The 20,286-nt window shown below is 41.1% G+C and overlaps 1 protein-coding gene across 1 annotated transcript in view; it reads right to left on the reverse strand.

The window, feature by feature from the left end:
• The window catches only part of LOC122796781 (macrophage mannose receptor 1-like), a 1,193,236-nt gene that overhangs the window by 46,151 nt on the left and 1,126,799 nt on the right, over positions 1-20,286 (reverse strand). The window lies entirely within an intron of this gene.

Raw genomic sequence — 20,286 nt, forward strand, 5'->3', positions numbered from 1 at the left:
CTTTTCAATACCTTCATTTAATATCACAGCTCCCATCCTTTTCACCTACCTGCATTTTGTATCTTTCAAGATATCTTTTTGTGTCTGTAGGGCTAGTCCATTCCAAGGGTGGGTGCAACCTGCTCCATTTGCTCTCCGCTTCGCTCCAGGCTCACTCTGCTCTTCTACCTTACCCCCATTCCCACCCACCCCCACTTTCATTAGATTTTTACTTAGCACTTTCCTCAATTAGCAATCAGTTCCCTCCACTAACCCAATTAGCCTGTCACACATTGCCACATCCCCATCCTCACCACAGCAACCACACCTCATCCACACTCTACGTACTGCCAAATTTGCTTACTTAAGCACTCCACATACTCCATCTACTTATTACAATGTCCCATACTGTAAATACTCACATACTAAATTCCATAATGTTTACAGTCACAACTGTCGTGCTCCTTCAACTCAGCCCTCACCTCTTACCACACTCGACTACAAAGCAACATCTCCCTCCCTTGGCAAACTGCAACCATTGGCTATCACATTGTAACTCCAACCATACACATAGCTCCATGCCTCTTCAGATCCTCCCACATTGACTATTACCTCCATAAAATACAATCAATCAAATGTAAAACCCCACACCTCACTAAAATAAATTATTATTATCCACATCTTTAGCAAACTCTACCTACATTTAATGACTGCACTATCATGCTGTGAGAACATGCACCCCAACCCTGGTCCCAACGCTCTACCAAACTCAGACTCTGACCACCTTACCCATATTATTCATAGACATAAGGCCTCCCTCCTCTTCCTTTACATAAATGTAAGAAATATCTCAATAAAAGCTTATAAACTCCACGCCCTACTAAATCTATATAAACCTGATATTGTATTACTGACTGAAACCTGGCTAAAACCAGACATCAGTAGCAACAAAGTAATAGTATCAGGCTATAACATATGCAGGGACAGAAAAGATAAAAAGGGTGGAGGTGTAGCACTATTATTCCAAAATCATCTCAAGTTAGAACAAGTTTAGGCGAATGCAGAAATCATCCTTACATGGTTAAAGCTGAATCCCAATAAACACATAAATATAGGCTGCTACTGCCCACCTGGTAACAACATTGCCAGTATGGAAAACCTACTAGAATGGATCTCAGTCTCCATCCCTCATGAAAATATCTTACTAGGAGATTTTAATATAGACTGGCATAACTGCTCTGGCCACAATCCATCCACCCACATCAACCTCCATGGATTTACCCAACTTATCACATCCCCCACCAGAACTGATAAAGCAACCAAATGACAATCCATCCTGGACTGGATTCTTATACCTGATCCCTCAGTCATATCTCTAGCAAGCTGTCTGCCAAACAGCCTTAGCGACCATCAGGCTACCTTCCTCCTTAGAAAAAAAAACTCACCAAATTAACCAGACAGCCTTTAGAGTAGGCAGGAACAAAACAAACTTTAAATCAGATGACTATAAATGCAATAAACAGTTGCAATTGGAAATCACTAACATCACTGTCACTATATGAGGCAATCCACTACTTCCACTCAACTTTCCTGCAAATATTAAACCATCGTGCACCCACCAGAACCATTAGAAAGGCTAACTGTGCTTCCTGGTTAACTAAGGCAACAAAATCCATCCTCAAAGACAAATCCCAGTCAACAAAACAAAACTACTCAGAGCTGCATAATAAAGCCAAAATACTCATTAAATCTGACAAAATCAGCTACTGTCAACACGTCCGAGAAAAACATATCTACAACCCACAAAATTTCTGGGCCACTATAAATTCTGTATTACAACAAAGAAAGTCTACTACTCCTACACTTACAACAGTAAACAACAATGAAAACATCCCTACTCAATTCAATAAATTTTTCACCAAAACAGTACAAGCCCTTACAAATACCCAAAGTAAGAATAACACCCCTGACCTGCCTCCCATACAAAATATTACAAACCCACAGGATAATACCACCCACTTTACCCCGCAACCAACATCAACCAAATCCATTTTAAAACTCCTCCACAAGCTTAAACCAACCACCCTGGCAACAGATACTCTACCAGCAAAATTCTTACAGCTAGCTGCTGATGCCATAGTCTATCCCATAGCCATTTAATTAACAGTTCTATAGCAGAGTGTAAAGTACCCAATATATGGAAAATCTCCCACATAATACCATTGCACCAGGGAGGAAATTCTTTAGAACTCAATAATTACTGACCAATTGCTATTCTATCACCCTTATCAAAGATTCTGGAAAGAGTTGTTCATGCCCAGCTCATGGACATCCTCCTAAAAGATAATCTGCTATCTAATAATCAGCACAGCTTTAGACCCTTCCACAGTACCACAACAGCTATAATGTTCTTCTGCAACATAGTTAACCACCACTGAAACAAGGGACAACTAGTTTCTGCCATTTTTTATACCTGTCTAAAGCTTTTGACATGGTCAACCACAATAGTCTCCTTAACACGCTATCCACTCTAAATGTCAGCACCCCCTCTATAGCATGGTTTAAAAGCTACCTATCAGGACATCAGCAAGCAGTGAAATAGCAGAACCAACTATCCTCTCTCTTGCCAGTAACCTAAATTGTCCCTCAGGGCTCCATACTTGGCCCACTAATGTACTTTACTGTGTATGTGTACTTGTAATCCACCCATTTTGCATGTCCCTCACTGTTGCCAGTGGTGAGAGTTGAAGCTCCTTGATAACTAGTCTAGGGCAGGGGCTTCACAGTGAGTACATAACTTTTATTTTTCCTACCTACCCACCCTCTATCAGCTTTCAGACTGCACCACTACTAAATATACATCTGCCCTGCAATTTTTGTTTCCTTCTTGATCTCTACTTCCCCAGTACCTGCGAACTATAGTGTACAAACCCCTTTATTTAATCATGTTACTCCTCAGCTTATCCTGTATTGTTTTGCTATTGGGCCATTTCTCATCCTGCCATGACTCTATAATAGCTATGAACATATCTCCAACTCTGTCCCAATTACTAATTCATATTTCTTCCCTACGCTCTCCATACATAGCACCAGGCGTACTTAATGATGCTTCCCATCTTTATTCCAAATATAGACTGATTAACTCCATTTTAACTCATACCTAAACAAAATTAAGTGGAAAAATACTCTCCAAAAAACAAGTATCAGTAATTCTGCAATATACTAAAATCCTTCTAGGTGGAGATATTCACCCTAATCCTGACCCCACCTATCACAGTGAACATGAAAATAATTTTGTTCCAAAAAAAAATTCTAAGCTTGTTTTCTGCCTTTCCTGTAGGTAGTCTAGTCTGGATACAGATTTGCTGTGTCCAGGACTGTTTATGGGCTTCTGAGCCCCCATGCCTTTCTGTGTTGGAGGGAAGCTTAATTTTGTTTCTTAGAACTAACTAGCCAGTTTTTTAGTCTCAGCACTCAAGTCTGTTTCTTTGAGCTCAGCACTTGTCAGAACTCGTTGTAAGCACTAAATAAGCTACAAATTGCTACATCACTTAACTTTCCTCACTTGTCTAGAGGAAAACAGTTTCTAGTACTTAATAAATAAGCACCTATCCAGGCATGTCTAAGGGTCAGCTCCAGGTGTTTTCTCCTGTCTACTTGATGAATATGGGCATCTTGGGGCAATGCAGCAATTACCTCATGTACACAGACAACCCTCTCCTCCTACCACCCAACACTACAACCTGTGAGAGATGCACTTATATAGCCAAACTGGAAGCAAAGTCTCTTCACCCAAGACTGGACTAGACAGTCAAGAGGAGAAGGTAAACCCTTGCACCACACCACACTCATCACATAGTCCCTCAATACCAACACCACCAAAACACACACATAGAAACACAAAACACACACCTACATTCACGGAGACTGTCAGTAAAAACCTGCCCAAACAACAGGAACCTCCAAACAGAAACACAAGCAACCCCCCCCCCCCCAACACAACCCAAATGACACATAGCCCACAAACTCAGTTTGGACGAGACAGTCAAGAGGAGAAGGTAAACACTTGCACCACACCACACACATCACATAGTCCCTCAATACCAACACCACCAAAACACACACATAGAAACATAAAACACATACCTACATTCATGGAGACTGTCAGTAAAAACTTGCCCAAACAACAGGAGCCTCCAAACAGAAAGAAAAGCAACCTCCACCCCTCCAACACAAACCAAATGACACATAGCCCACAAAATCAGTGTTCCACTCAACCACAGCCCATAAGTCATAACAATGTACCCAACACTCTAGTCATAGGTGACTCTATAGTCAGGCACACTGGTGTTCCACTCACCAGGCTAAACAAGGGGAAAGATACTGTCAGCTGCCTGTCAGGTGCCAGGATCTGCCACATATTGCATGCACTCAGGTCACTCAACAACAAGTATAAATATGACTCTATCATTGTCCATGATGGTGTGAATGACCTGAGATGTACCTCCCTGGACTACATGAAAAGGAACATGGAGGAGCTGTCCGATCTTGTAGCCCAGGTAGGTATGACTCTAGCACTGAGTAGCATCCTGCCATCACCCAGAATTATACCACAGTACAAGGACAGAATGACTGACTCCAACAATTAGCTAAGCTTCTGGTGTCATCCTAAGGGGATCCAGTATCTGTCTGCCTGGGATGACATGATCGACAAACCATGATGCTTTGCCAGAGATAGCCTGCACCTGTCACCCCTGAAATTCTAGATACTGGCTAACGCTCTAGCCACCCCTATAGTGCCTTTTTTAGGCAAGGTTCAAATGACAAATTCATCAACATCACAGGTACAAGCAAGCAAAATCTGAGGGTATTGCTACTCAATGCTAGATGTCTAAACCTCAAAATGTACTCACTCGAGGCACTCCTTAAAATGGAGAACATTGACATCTGTGCAGTGACAGAGACCTGGTACAAGGCTCCAGAGAGTATCCCTGCATTACCAGGCTATAATTCATACCACACCTTTCGGCCACCTAACCTGGACTGGAACACTGAAGGCGGAGGAGTGTCCATATTCATTAAGGATATCCACACCTCCAGGCTAGTTGCTCAGCATAATGTATCTGAGATTATCCAAGTGCAACTAACTCTGGGCAAGACCGTAATCCAAATTGTAGCTTGCTACAGATCCCCCACCATGCCCCAGGATTCCCACTCCTCATTTCTTGATACACTGGAAAATATTAGGGTACAATCTAATACCCTAATAATGGGTGATTTCAACTACCCTACCATTAAGTGGGAACACTACTCATGTACCAACTCTTGTGCTCAACGTTTTCTGGAATTCATAAATTCCATTGCCTTGGATCAACTTATCCACACCCCCACCAGGGGCAGCAATATCCTAGAGCTGGTCATTACCAACATGGGCAACCGGTGCTCCACACCAGAGGTCAATTCCACATTGGTCAGATCCGACCACAAGCTAATCACCCTAGACATCCACATCCCTCCCCACCCCCCATTAGGGAAACCACCATAAAAACTTTCTCCAAAGCCAGCTTCATGCTTCTTGAGACAAAAGTGGCAAACTTCATGACACCCATGCTGACGGACAATAGAGGTACGATTGCTGAATCATACACAAATGCACGAAGAGTGCATGGATCGTGCAATCCCTAACAGAACCAAGATGCTATCCTCCAAAAAAGAAAGCCAATCTGGTGGTCCCCTGCCATAAACAAACTACAACAGAAGAAAGAAACTTTTGCAAAAAAGAGTAAAATCCCATGATTGGAGGAACTCCCCAGTTAGCCTCAGTAAGCCGTAGATGAGGGTAAGGTGGTTCACACAGCCTATCTAGATCTCGCTAAGGCTTTTGACTCCATCCCCCACTCTGGAATTATAGATAAACTCACTAAACTAGGTATAAATCCCTATGTCACAAGATGGGTTGCCAACTGGTTCACTGACAGAACCCACACTGTGAAAGTAGCAGACTCCAAATCCAACTTTATACCAGTGACAAGTGGAGTACCACAGGGTTCAGTCCTGGGTCCTCTCCTGTTTGGTCTCTACTTCTCTGAAGTACAGGCTAACACAGAAGGTCTTTGGCTAACAAAGCTAGTTATTAAAACAAAATTGCCACTGACTCTAAAGACAACCACAAAGCATTCTATAGCTATGTCAAAATTCTCAATGGCAACACTCAGATCTGCTCTGAGTTACAGCACAATGGCACTAAATATACAGAACCAACTGATATTGCTAACATCCTGGCAGGTTCAGTGCTAACTTTACGCCCCTCTCATCCCCTAAAGGCCCATCTCTATACCAGAAGAATGCAAAGTTCCTGGAATCATGGCTGCACAGATAAAAAACACACTCTTCAAAGCCAAGAACACAGCATCCATGGGACCTGACAATATTCCATGCTGCGTTCTACATGAACTACAGAACGAACTGGCACCCCACCTAAGTACCATGTTCAATCAAAGCCTCACCTCAGGCTATGTGCCCATTGAATGGCACACAGTGACAGTTATGCCACTCCACAAAGGGGCAGCCACTATGGACACGGGAAACTACCGCCCCATTAGCCTGATGAGCCTGGTCTGCAAGGCTATGGAACATATCATCATGGAACTTATAAACAATGACATTGGAAATCTCCAAACTCTGTACCCCACCCAATTCGGGTTTGTAAAAGGCAGATCATGCTCCTAAACCTGATAGACTTCTTTGAAGCGGTTACCAAAGCTGTAGATGAGGGTAAGGTGGTTCACACAGCCTATCTAGATCTCGCTAAGGCTTTTGACACCATCCCCCACTCTGAAATCATAGATAAACTCACTAAACTAGGTATAAATCCCTATGTCACAAGATGGGTTGCCAACTGGCTCACTGACAGAACCCACACTGTGAAAGTAGCAGACTCCAAATCCAACTTCATACCAGTGACAAGTGGAGTACCACAGGGTTCAGTCCTGGGTCCTCTCCTGTTTGGTCTCTACTTCTCTGAAGTGCAGGCTAACACAGAAGGTCTTTGGCTAACAAAGTTCACAGATGACTGCAAACTAGGAGCCATAATCCAAACTCAAAAAGATGTGGACATCCTACAAAAGGGCCTCGCTGAGACAGATGCCTGGTGTCAAAGCCATTTCCTCAAGCGCAATGCCAAAAAGTGCATTGTCATCCCTTTTGGTGAAAACTCTGTAACCCTGAACTACCACATAGGTGGTAGTCTACTTAATACTGAAAGTGTGATAAGAGACTTTGGGACACAGACTTTGGGACACAGGTGGACAGTAGTCTCTCCTTTGATAATCACATCACCACAGTAGTCAGGAAAGCCTTCTACATGGCACACCTCATCACAATAGGTTTTTCATCCAGGAAAAAAGAGGTCATTGTTCCCCTCTACTCCTCACTCATTTGAGCCATTATAGAGTACAACACCCCTTTTGGTATGTACCTCACAAGACATCATCAACAACTGGAAAGGCTGCAGAAATACCTCACAAAGAGGATTACCAGCCTTAAACAGATGCCCTATGCAGACCGTCTCAAAAAACTGCAGCTTTACTCCGTCACATATCGCGTACTCAGAGGCGATCTCTGTCCAACATACAAAGCTATGTCAAAAGCAGAGCTTTTGGACATGCTCCACTTAAAGAAATCCCAGTCCCTCCGAGCTACATGCTCAGACCTAAACCTTGACACCACAATAAACAGAACATGCTGGAGGGATAGATTCCTGTCCCAGAGACTTCCTATACTCTGGAACAAACTACTTATCTATATCAAACAAAGCCAATAGCACTCTTCAAGAAAAATCTTGATGATTGGATGGGAGATAGGAAATTCACCCCGGGGGATCACATCTGTGGCTCTGCTCGACAGTGGCACAGGAAAATAATTTTCTTGGGTGGCGAAAGCCAGCTTACCTTTTGGCTAGGCTTATATAGGCCCTAGGGCCAATATCCTAGTCCCTACCTATGAACCTATACTACAGTAACCCTCCAATGATTGACCCGCAACTCCAGTAATCTAACTTTTGTTTCCATAAATTTTAGAAACATAAGAAATAAAATTGTTGAACTACCGGCCTGGATTACCCAACATAAGCCTGATATTCTTACTATAACTGAAAGTTGGCTTAAAGCCAGCATAAACAACTCCAAAATTACACCTTCCAGCTATAGTATAATCTGTAATGACCATACAAAATGGAAGAGTGGCGGTATTGCTTTAATATTTCCCAGCAACTACCACATTTTCTCTTACAACAAACCAATATCAAAATTCAATTTAGCAGAGCTTCTTATTACTTTCCTGACATTAAACAATAACAAGAAAGAAAATATGAGGATGGCTAGATAGATGTATTATTGTCCTTTACATCCCTCCTGGTGACAGTACAGCTATATGCATCTATATTACATAATCAAACTTTTAAAAGTTCGAACATCATATGGTCGACACCATATGATCGAACATTTAAAAGTTTGAAAATGTAATAAAAAAAATAAACCAAAGAAAAAACTTACCTGAACGGTTTAAGCAGGGGGGAAAGCACCCCTGCACACCCCATACACCCCCGCTCTTTAAATATGCCAACTCCGAGATTGCACTACAGTGCAGAAAAGGGAAATCTTCCCATTCCGCACTGAACAGAGATCTCCGTTAAAATGTTCAAACTTTTAAAAGTTCATTCATATGGTGTTGACCATATGATGTTCGAACTTTTAAGAGTTTGACAACGTGATATAGACCCCAGCTATACTGAATGATATCCTACATTGGATATGCATAACAATTCCACAAGAAAAAATATTAATGGGTGATGTGAATGTCTATTAGTTGGTCATAAACTCTAGCTCCCCTACATCTAGCATGACCTTATTTGATTTCACACAACTAATTAATAGTGAGGCACATTAAAGCATGACATGAAATTTCCTATTAAACTGGATCCTAGTATCAAACTGTATCAAATATACCATCTTGGGTACAATGTCTCATTGTTTCAGTGATAACCTCCCAGTTTATAAAACTAGACATCTCGCACATCCACTTAAACAGCATGTTTGTGAAATAACACGCAATCTTTCCAAGGTTAACCCAGAAATGTTCATTACTACTATATCATCAATTAACTGGAACTTCTAAAAAATCATCCTCTTAGACGGTGCTGTTAATAAATTCAGTACAGCTTTCCTGAATATCTTACCTCGCAGCCAAACAGTGGCCCAGGGCATCTCTGCAGTAGTGTGCGCGCCTTGTAAGTAATCTACACATGTACGATATTGTTTTGATTTATATAATTTGACACTATGGATACTTTTGTAATAATCTGTGATTACACAATTGCAAATGACAACCTAGGTGATCACATACAGAATAAGTTTGCTAGACTAATTAGATCTCAAGTATCATTTGGTGGATTATGGATGGGTGAATTACATAAAATGAAGTGTAGAAAATACTAGTAGTTGTTCTTCTTTCGGCTTTTCCCGGTTAGGGGTCGCCACAGCAGAACTGCGGTCCGCTAATGATTGGCAGTAGAGTTTTACAATGCTGATGTGCCAGCTCGACGCCCAACCTTCAATGAAGGCACGCTCATTTACGTATGCCTTTGGAACGCCACTCGACCGTGTGGAGGACATAAAGACTCCACACAGAAGGAGCTCCAGCTGAGAATGTAGAAGATACTAGCAGTAATCTTGTAAGCTGGAGTATTTTATCTCTGTATTTTCTGGTTCAGTGACTGCATAGTACTGATAAATATGATTAAACAAGGTCTCAGACTACTGGCAGCTGTTCCCACAGATTGTGGTTTAAGCCAACATGCTTGGAAGTAATAGAAGATCTAGAGCATAAGTCTGTTATGGTATTGTAGGATACTGTACTCCATATTTAATACTTAGAATTTTCCAACTGATACATAGTTAGAAACTATTGTTTACAGATGAGCAATGCACAAGTTAGAACTGCTGTAATTACTTCTCCCCTCATAAGAGCTGTTTATGCATGTAAGAAAGCTGCAGATGATCCTAGTTTAAAGTTGTAGACATCATCAGGCTTACGTTGACCTTCGTTTAAAGTTGTAAACTTCACAGAGCTTAAGTTGATCTTTTAGGTAATTTTGTTTAACTCTTTAGCTGTTTGGTAGTTTATAATATTAATCTCTGTTGTGTTAATATACTGAAAACTTTTATCCTTTTGTCTTATCCTAATAACTTATGCCAGATTTCCATTTTTTTCTGTTTCTCCTGTGCTATTCCCCCTCTAGACCATATATTTTTTGTCTCTCTTTTTTCTGTCCCCTAACTTTTAGCCTTGCTTTCCACTGTGCCTTCCAACAGCTCTGAAGTTAACTATCTAAACTATTAACTGAACAGAGCACTGCTCCATTACCAGAAGCCTGTACAGTATAAGCTGTTATACGCAAAGTTAAAGGAACTGCAACAGGTGTAGCTTTCAGATTTAGAAGCAAATCCACAGTAGAAGTAACCTCTGTGATAGTAGATAAAGGCGTGCACACTACTGGATGCATTTTCCTTTCTCCTCACCCACTCCCATTTAGTGCTAGTTTAAAGATATCTAAAAGGTCAGCCATACTACACTGAAACATACCTTAGGCTTAACATTCAGAAACCAGTGATTGCAGACTCCTATTTTCAGTGTGCTTAGTGGGAGACTCAAATTTGACCACAATACAGCTTGAATATACTGATCTAGATTAGTTTTTCTTTTAACCATTTGTTTTCTTGTGCTTGTTGGCTAGTCTGTGTCATGTCATGGCTCATGCCACTCTGTTCACCCTCACTACACTCAGGCTCCCAAAAAATTGCTCATTCTGTAGCCAATGACACCCCTACCACACTCTCCCTCCAACCCATCCAAATAGGTAAAATAAAGAAATTTTTGAGCAAGCTAAAACTTACAACTCTTGCCACCAACAAACTACAAAATGAGTATCTCAAACTAGCAGCTGACATCATTTGTTACCCAGTACTGACTCTGATTAATAGATCCATCTCAGAATAGTACATACCTAAAATTTGGAAAATCTCCTATTTATTCCTTTCCACAAAGGGGGCTCTTCATTAGAACTCTCCAACTATAGACCAATATCCATACTATCCCTGCTTTCAAAACTCTTAGAAAAATGCATCCACTCACAAGTAGTGGACCATTTACTAACTAATAAGCTCTGTGCCAACTCACAACATGGATTTCAACCAGGCCATAATACCGCCACTACCCTGATTAACTTCACCAGTACTATAAATCAGCTGAAAAATGATTGCCAAGTAGTCTTCTCGATATTTCTAGATATGGGAAAGGTGTTGACACAGTGTCCCATGAGCAGCTCCTACAAGAGCTAGCATCCCTTGACATATCTAAAAATACCCTGTCATGGTTCCAGAATTACCTTTGAGATTGCCAGCAGGTAGTCTAGTGGCAAAATGATCTACCTTCTCTGCTTCCTGTAACATTAGGTGTTCCACAAGGTTCAATACTTGGTCCACTAGTCTTCTCGGTCCTCACCAATAATCTCCACACTGCAACTAACTTTGCTACCATCATGCAATATGCAGATGACTCCACTGTCATCAGTGCCACACCATCCCTGCCACAGCTTCAAAATAAATAAATAAATAAATAAATATCAGCTCATCCTAAACCCCAACAAGACCAAACAAATGCTGTTCCCCAATAACAATCACAAAACTAACAACCGCAACTAGGACTTCAAAATCACCTAATTCAACCACACACTAATTGAACCAATCTCATAAACTAAACTACTAGGTGTCACTGTTGATAATAAATGAAAATTTGACAAGCATATATCACTTTCAGTTAAAAAAGGCACACATTAAACTAGGTTCTTTTTGTAGGATTAAGGATTACCTAACCAATTCATCCAGAAAAGCAAGCACCAGAACCCATCTACTATCCACCCTATTATACACCTCCCTTATACTCACAAACCTCAGGAAAACTGACTTTTGCAAACTTTAAAGTTGCTATCACAAGATAGCCAGATTTGCCACCAACCTACCCCACGGAACCCACCACTGCCTTGCTCTCAAACAACTCAAATGGCTAGAGCTATCTAACCTCTTATCCTTAAACCAGCTTACCCTAACCCACTTTTTAGTATACCTGACATATGTCCAGGCATACACAGCCTACTACAAATCCACCTCAACAACAGGACCCTGAAATGCTCCAACAAACTACTATTAAAAGTTACAAAATCTAACAACAGCTTCGGAGACTATCTTTACTCTAATCACATCTCTAAAGCATGGAACTCTATCCCTCAGTAAACACAATTGACCCAGCATAGTTCAAAAACCTGCTAAGAATCCCTTTAAATGACAACTTGTTATGTTCTTGCCCCTCACCAGGCTGAACTAACTTGTCATTTCCCCACCTCAGCCCACCCCCAAACTCTTTTTCCCACTTACTAGTCTAAAGTATATATAACTTCTGAAAAAAATTATTGTATGTTAGTGGACAAACATTACTGAATATTATTTTATTGTATAGCATGCTTTCTTTATGATCTGTATAATTTTTTTTCTGATCTTTATAATTTTGTGTTGTTATACTGTATACTTTTATGCGGAGCTTTTCTCCTTGGGGCTCCACTGAAAATGGACAACTAGCCCAGTCAGACTTCCCTGGTAAACAAATGTTAAATAAATAAACATAAAAAATAAATAGACAACCACCTATAGAAGGAAAAGATTAAAAAGCTAGCTGTTATGTCTGTAATCTACTAGTTCTACTACGATGTGAGTCTGACATTTAATATCCCTTTAATGTATGAATCACTGCCCTGAATTTGCAAACTTTGTTTATATGTAATTATGCAATTATGTCATTATTTGTTCTATGCATGTCTGGAGCTTTTCTCCCCGGGCCTCTGCTGAAAAAGGACATGTATCCAGTCGGACTATCCCGGTCAACAAATGTAAGATAAATGAAATTAAATAAAATAAATAAATAAAAACAAATAATACGGTTTAGCTATCCAAAAAGTGTAGAATGCTAATGCAGAAGAGAGAAAAAGCATGGAAAGAATATAGAACACCTCAATATCTTGTAAACTTCAGAATGCTTTGCAGTCGTACGTAAAAGTGAGTACCTTAAAATAGCAGCCAATAGCACTGCCTGTTTTGTTTTAATACTTATAAATAAGTCAGTCCAAAAGTCTTGTGTCCCTCTCCCTGGAAATGACACACATTATCTCTCTCACAAAGGAAGACATTCAACAGACAGTACTAACTTTAGACATATAGCAGTCTTATTCCCCCTCTCCAAAATACTTGAAACATGTATTCAAAAACAATTGCTAAACTGCTTGCTGCACAGAGAACGCCTATCCCCCATACAATATGGCTTCTGTCCTTCCTATAGTACTAACACTGCACTTTTAATCTCTATAGATAGTCAATAAAGCTAAAGATAATGGCAAACTAGTCTCCTCCTTATTTCTAGACTTGCCTAAAGTCTATGACAGTTTGTTGGAGCAAACTTCTACTTCAGATGTCCTCATTAGGTCTCTCTCAGAACCCTTCTATGGTTCAAAAGCCACCTTCCAATAGGTATCAGTCAGTAAAATAGTACTCCAGCCTCTCTCCATACCTCACAGTTACCACCGGTGTACCACAAAGCTCTTTCCTTGTCCTCTCATGTTTAACATTCTCAGCAACACCCTCCACACGCACAGCAGGATTTCCTAACACAGTACACAGATGATTCCACACTCATTTGCACATCTGAGACATGGCACACCTCCAAAAACATACTCAGGAAACTTTAACAGCTAGTGAAGCATGGCTTTGTAACTCAAAGCTCATGCTCAACTTTGAAAAAACATACTACAACTACTTTCTCCAAATCTGTCTCCCTTGAAAAAGTCCACTCTTTTGATATGACTACTAAAGTCACTTCTCATAATGAATTAACAGGAATGATAGTGGATGATCTTAAATTTGACCTGCATATATAAAATTCCATAAGAAAAACTCATCAAAAACTAGAGATGCTTTATAGAGCCCAAAACGTTCTCACCGACACAACTAAAGCTATACGTGCCACTGTTTATCTCCTCTGCAGACTTCTTTATGGCATTTCTATCCTTACTAACATTCAGCCATCACAAAAATTAAAACTTGAACAATGCTATTGCAAAGTTGCTAAACTTCTGGCAAATTCTCCTTTCAGAGCCCACCACTATGTAGCACTAAAAAGGCTAAATTGGTTAGAACTACACTAGCAGCTAACATATACTTAGTGTCTTAGTGCCTATAAAATTATTCAGAATCCATCTTCTTATCCAGCACTAAGTAACATTCTACACAACTAATGTACCCAGTCAGTCATTATGAACCATTGACCAAAAACTCCTGTCTGTCCACAGAGGACAAATAAAGCCTACCAAAGCTGAATTTGAGGTGAATCTGGCCTCCCAGGCCAAGGACAACCACAAAGGATGCTTTAGCTATGTTCGCAACCTCAAAGGCAATACACAATTGTGTGCAGAGTTCATTGTAAATGAAGCCACCTGTACTGAGCCAGAAGATATAGCAAACCTTCTGGCTGATAAATTCAGCTCCAACTTTACCCCTCTCTCCCACTCAACCTTCCCTCAGGAAATACCATCTAATATTACTCCCCCTGCTGTCAATAGGGAACATGTCATTAGGCATTAATGCTGTCTCTAAGACCAAGAACACTGTATCAATGGGCCCAGCCAATATCTGAGGATGCTTTCTAAATAGCATGAAACATAACCCTCTGGAATTGCTGTTTAACTGTACCCTCCAAACAGGCTTCATGTCACATGAATGGAGAACAGCAACAGTCATCCCTCTGCACAAAGTTGGGCCATCTACAGACCCTGGAAACTACAAATCCATAAGTCTCACTAGTCTTATTTGTAAAGCCATGGAATGAATTATCATGGAAATGATCCTTAGAGATGTAGTAAACCTCCATACACTTGATCCAACCCAGTTTGGCTTTGTCAAGGGCAGATCATGCCTACTCAACATGGTGGACTTCTTTATGAGAAGGTCAGCAAAGCAATGGATGAGAGCAAAGTGGTTCATACTGCCTACCTTGACCTGGCCAAGGCATTCAACACAATACCCTACTCGGACATTGTTGACAAACTCAAAATGTTAGGTACAAACTGGTATGTCACTCAGTGGATAGCCAGCTGGCTCTCATACAGGACCCAGGAAGTTAGAATTGGGGAGTCCATCTCAACAAAGAGGCCAGTCACAAGTGGAGTCCTTCAGGGATCAGTCCTTGGACTGCACCTTTTTTTGCTTTCTGAAGTCAAGGTCAATGTCAGTGGTCTCTGGCTGACTAAATTTGCAAATGATTGCAAATTAGGAGCTGTCATTTAATACCACATTGACAAATGTTCTCCAGGAGGAGCTGACACAGGCAAACAACTGGTATCAGAGCAATGGACTAAAACTGTGTCCAATTATCTCCTTTATCTTTCTGTCTTTGCCTTGCAACCTGATATAGTTTCTTTGTGCCATCTATTGACTTACTTTCCAGAAACCAGTAGACTGCCTCTGATGCCTTGTTCTTTGCTACTGCAACACCTTTCTTAGCTTCTTTGTTAGCTAAGCAGTATTCCTTCCTAGCCTGGTCCATCTTTTCTACCTCACACTTCTTTCTGCACTCCATCTTTCTTCTGATGACTTCTTGGACATCTGCAATCCACCACCAGCTTTCCTTATATCTGGCCACATACCTGTTCAGTAAGGTTCCTCTCTAAAAAGGATAAGGGCGTAAGAAATATGTCCTATGCAGAATGCCTCAAGGCCCTATTCCTGTATTCTGTCTCCTACAGGCTTTTGAGGGGAGATCTATGCCTGACAGGGCATTGTCAGACCCCACTCTGATGGACCTCCTGCATATCTGCAAAACAAACAGCACCAGAATTACCTGTTCTAAAGACTTAAACCTTACCTGTGATATAAATAGCACCTGCTGGAGAGACAGGTATGTATCCCAAAGATTACCTTGTCTCTGGAACAGGCTCCCCATCCATGTGAAGCAGAGTTCCTCCCTAACCCAATTCAAGTGCAACCTAGATGGATGGGGAACAGGAAATTCATTCCTGGTTTGGCTGGTCTATATTAAGCCAGTGAAATAGCATTACAGCGAATGCCATTTCGTTGACACATATAGAACTAAAGCTGACAACAGCGAGAGTTCAGGTCAGCGATTTTTTCCCTGGGAAAAAAATCGCTTGGCCTGAGCCACAACATTGCCCTTTACCCCACTGTAGTGCGATCTTGGAGTTGGTATATTTAGTTGGGGGGTGGGGGACACATTGTTTTAAGTGGTATGTTGTGTTTTGTTGGTCTACCGATTTTTTTTTTCCCAGGAGAAAATAATCTGTGACCTGGGGTTTTGCTGTTGTCAACTTTCTTTGTATATGTGTTGGTGAAACGGCATTCACTGTAATGCCATTTTTCTGACTTAATATAGACCCAGTTTGGCACCTGTGTCTCTAATGGACACAGGCAACCTGTAAATGGTTCCTCTACCAGGCTGCAATTTGTAAATGTTTCATCTCCCAAGCCCTTCTTACACTTGTCAAGGGTATTGGAACTTGTCAGAGATTTGGGATGCATGGCTAGGCTTAAAAAGGCCCTTGTGGTCATTAGCCTAGTAAACATCTATGAACTTAAACCTATCAAATCTGTTGTGCATTTTCTGTACTCGTACCATGTTGCTAAGGTCTGAACCGTATCTCTATCCATCTGGTCAGTACCCTCCCTTCCATCTTTGAAAACCATTCTGAAAGACTTCCTAGCCCAAATCTGTCTCTGTTCTTGCTCAACAGCAGGGTAATTATATCCTATATGTGAACAAATACCTATTTATACCTTATATCTCCTTACTCTTCCTTCACCACTCACTTCCTTACTTCTATCAGTTTCTGTCCCCTGGCTTTCTCTCTCTAAATATACCATAAGCCTGCTTTTCTGTCATTTACTAGAATTTCTGTTTGCACTTATTTTTAATTTTTCTGTAAACTGGTTAAAATGTTTCTAACTATTAAATCATTGTCATGTATTTTGTATCTATTCATAAACAATGCTTTCATTTTTTATTTATTTATATAAATAATTTATTTATATAAATAAAAAAAAAATATGAAATCATTGTCATGTATTTTGTATCTATTCGTAAACAATTTTTTCATATTATTTGTTATTTTGTCATGTTCAACAGATGTATCTCTGATCTGATCTCAGATCCAGTATAGGCACTTCCAAATGCATGGAACTGGGATTCAAACTTCACCCCTTACCATAATGCCCTGTTGTCCTTCTCATAGCTTCAGATTTTGTGTGCTGCCATTGAGGATGGCAGTGAATCTCAGAACTCAATCTCAAAACTATGACAATATGTTGAATTACCATTGGATCAGTAGGACCCCATTACACTTTGTTTTCTTCCGCTTTGCAATCTAATCTTGTTACTACTTTATCGATTATATTTAAATTTTTAGGTATTTCTATACATTTTTACATTTTTTAGTAGCTGTTGTTATAGTTTATTGCTCTTGGTAAAGCGATTTATGACTCTTTACAGGGTCAAAGAAAAAGTTCAAGAAATATAGCCATTGTGGACACAAAATTCACCCCAAGACCCACACCAGTTATGAGTTTATTGCCTGGGGGTAGTTCATTTGGAATTCGAGAACGACATTTGCAAATCATTTGGATCTAAGGCACTCCAAAGTTATCAGGACAAGCTGATTTTAAAAGGACTTTTGCCCGCACAGTTGGCTGAGGTCAGCCCTTCTCCTTCTAAGTCTTTGAAAAAAGCTAGAGAAAAGGGGGGGGCAAAAAGTCGAGTCAGGCTGCAGAAAAGATTAAACAATCCAGTAGAAAGCGGTCTCCGAATCCTTCAGCCTCCTTGGGTCTGGCAGCCAAATTAAGTACGTTATCATATCTGCACCTCCTCAGATCTGACCATGGAGCCTTTCACCACATGGGAAGTCCCAGACAATAACAGTTCCTCAGATCCAGACCTTGGCTTCATTCACAAATTTTAAGGGTATTTAGGCATTACATATCTTCTTCAGTAGCCTCCCGGAAGTCAGCCCATTCAACTAGAAATCCCTCAGAAGCAGACATCGACAGGATGGTGATGAGGGTTTAGAGAAAGAGATACAGTTGGGGGTTATCCCGGTTCCATCTCCTAAATTAAATCCATGAATAGGCACTTCACCCCACCTCTTCGATTCCATTGTAGACCACCATGTTGAGTAGACAGATCTTGGATGTAGTTGCACCTGGAGTGATATATTTGGATCTGAAACCCCTAGTGTTTTTGAATCTGTCTATACCGTTATCTGTCTTGGCTTCAGAGCGAGATGAGATGTGGAGCTGAAATGTTAGGTTTGGGGTCATGGAGGAGAGGTCATCCTCTAGACCTTCATATCCATCTCTTCTCCTTTGTGCCTTGGCCTTCAACAGCTCAGCTCTGCCATCAGCATCGGGAGGCTTTCTTGACTGTCTTACGTCAAGATGCTCTCTTGGGTACTTTTTCGAGTTAAGCGTTCAAGTCAGCAGAATGGGCTCTCTCAGCTACAGTGAGGCACACTCCATCTAGACGAGACCCATCCCAACCTCTGACTTCATTTGAGTCTCTCTCCCCTCATCTAGGTCAGCTAGGACAGTCCACATCAAGTGCTTCAGGAGACACTCAGATTGAGTTCACAGTCCAATTCTGATCCTGCAGTCGATGTTCCCGAACCACAAGTCCTTAGGAAAACAGTGCGTAGCTGGAAGCACATCGATTTTTCTCCTGAATCTGTCACTGAAGACAGATTTCAGTGGAAAAAGGACCCCACAATCTTCCTTTGACATTGGTTTTAGCGACTTGCTCAGATTGATGAAGCAGAAGGCACATTATCCCCTGATAACCCTTCTCTGGAGGAATCTGTGTTCCTTGAGGCCTTTGACACTGCCTTGTCTATCTCTTGGGTGGTCCCCTTCAGATCCACTATTAGATTTCTTAACACAAAGAGTATGGAAGGAACCTGACTCTGTGGAGCCTATCCAGAAGAAACCTGACAGGATCTTGTCTGCCTCAAAGTATAAACAGCGCTGAAGTAAGGGCCCTTCGGTAGATGCCATGTTTGTCCTTGTAGCCACTATGAAGGAACTCTCTGAAGAGAGACTCTCTGTCCACCTTCCTAACTGAAAGTCCTGGGCCTTGGACAGATTTGGAAAATGGACTTATGCTTTAGCAATCTTTTCCATTAGAGCACTGAACTATTTGGCACATGTAGTTCATTTTCAGAGGGATTTGACAAAGAATTTGACCAACTCTCTGTCAGGTATCCTTCCCACAGATATCCACAAGAAAGTGGAATCCCTGTTGGCTACCTTGAACTATATGACAAACATCTCAGGGTCTGTATTATAAACCTGAAATCCGAATTACGCGAATACATTTACATCGACACATAAAGGTCGATATACGAAAAGAGCGAACAATGTAAATGGCGAAAGGGAGAATGCCGAACGTTTTTCCTCAGCCAGCAGGGTGTTCATGGGGATGAGGAAATAAATCCTTTTCCCCACTGTAGTGCGGTCTCGGAGTTGGTATATTTAAGTAGGGAGGGTGTGGGGGGTGTGGGAGGGGCTTGCCCCACTGCAAAAATGTTTAGAAAAGTGTTTTACTTTAGGTTTTTTTGAGTTAGGTTTACTTTACCTATATGGCGCTGTTGCTTCTGGTATCACGTTTGGCATTCTCCCTTTCGACATTTATGTTCGCTCTTTTCGCACATTGATCTTTATGTGTCGATGAATACGTATTCGCATAATTCGGTTTTCGGGTTTCTAATATAGACCCACGTCTCCATGCAGTTATCCAATGCAACCAGTGGAGCCTTGAGAGCAGCAGACACTGGTATTGCCTTACGCCATCATGCCTGGATGCAGTTATGTGACTTTGCGGAGAGCTTAATGTCATCCTTCCTCAGTGCTCCCTGTGATGGGTCCACACTCTTTGGGCCAAAGGTAAAACATACTCTCCAGGGAAGTGAACAGGATGGCAACATCCTGTCTGCCATTGTCATATGTTTTTTGGCCCCTCAACATTCATAGTCCCAGAATCAGAGAGGAGGGAAAAACAAAGTGGTTTAAAAAGTCACAGGGATCAAGCCATGACACTGCCTTGGATAGACCCTCTCATATGGTTTTTGGCCCACTGCAATCATAGTCCCAG

This window comes from Protopterus annectens, chromosome 3.part0 (assembly GCF_019279795.1).
Source record: "Protopterus annectens isolate FY-2018-M chromosome 3.part0, PAN1.0, whole genome shotgun sequence".
Taxonomy (NCBI): Eukaryota; Metazoa; Chordata; order Ceratodontiformes; family Protopteridae; genus Protopterus; species Protopterus annectens.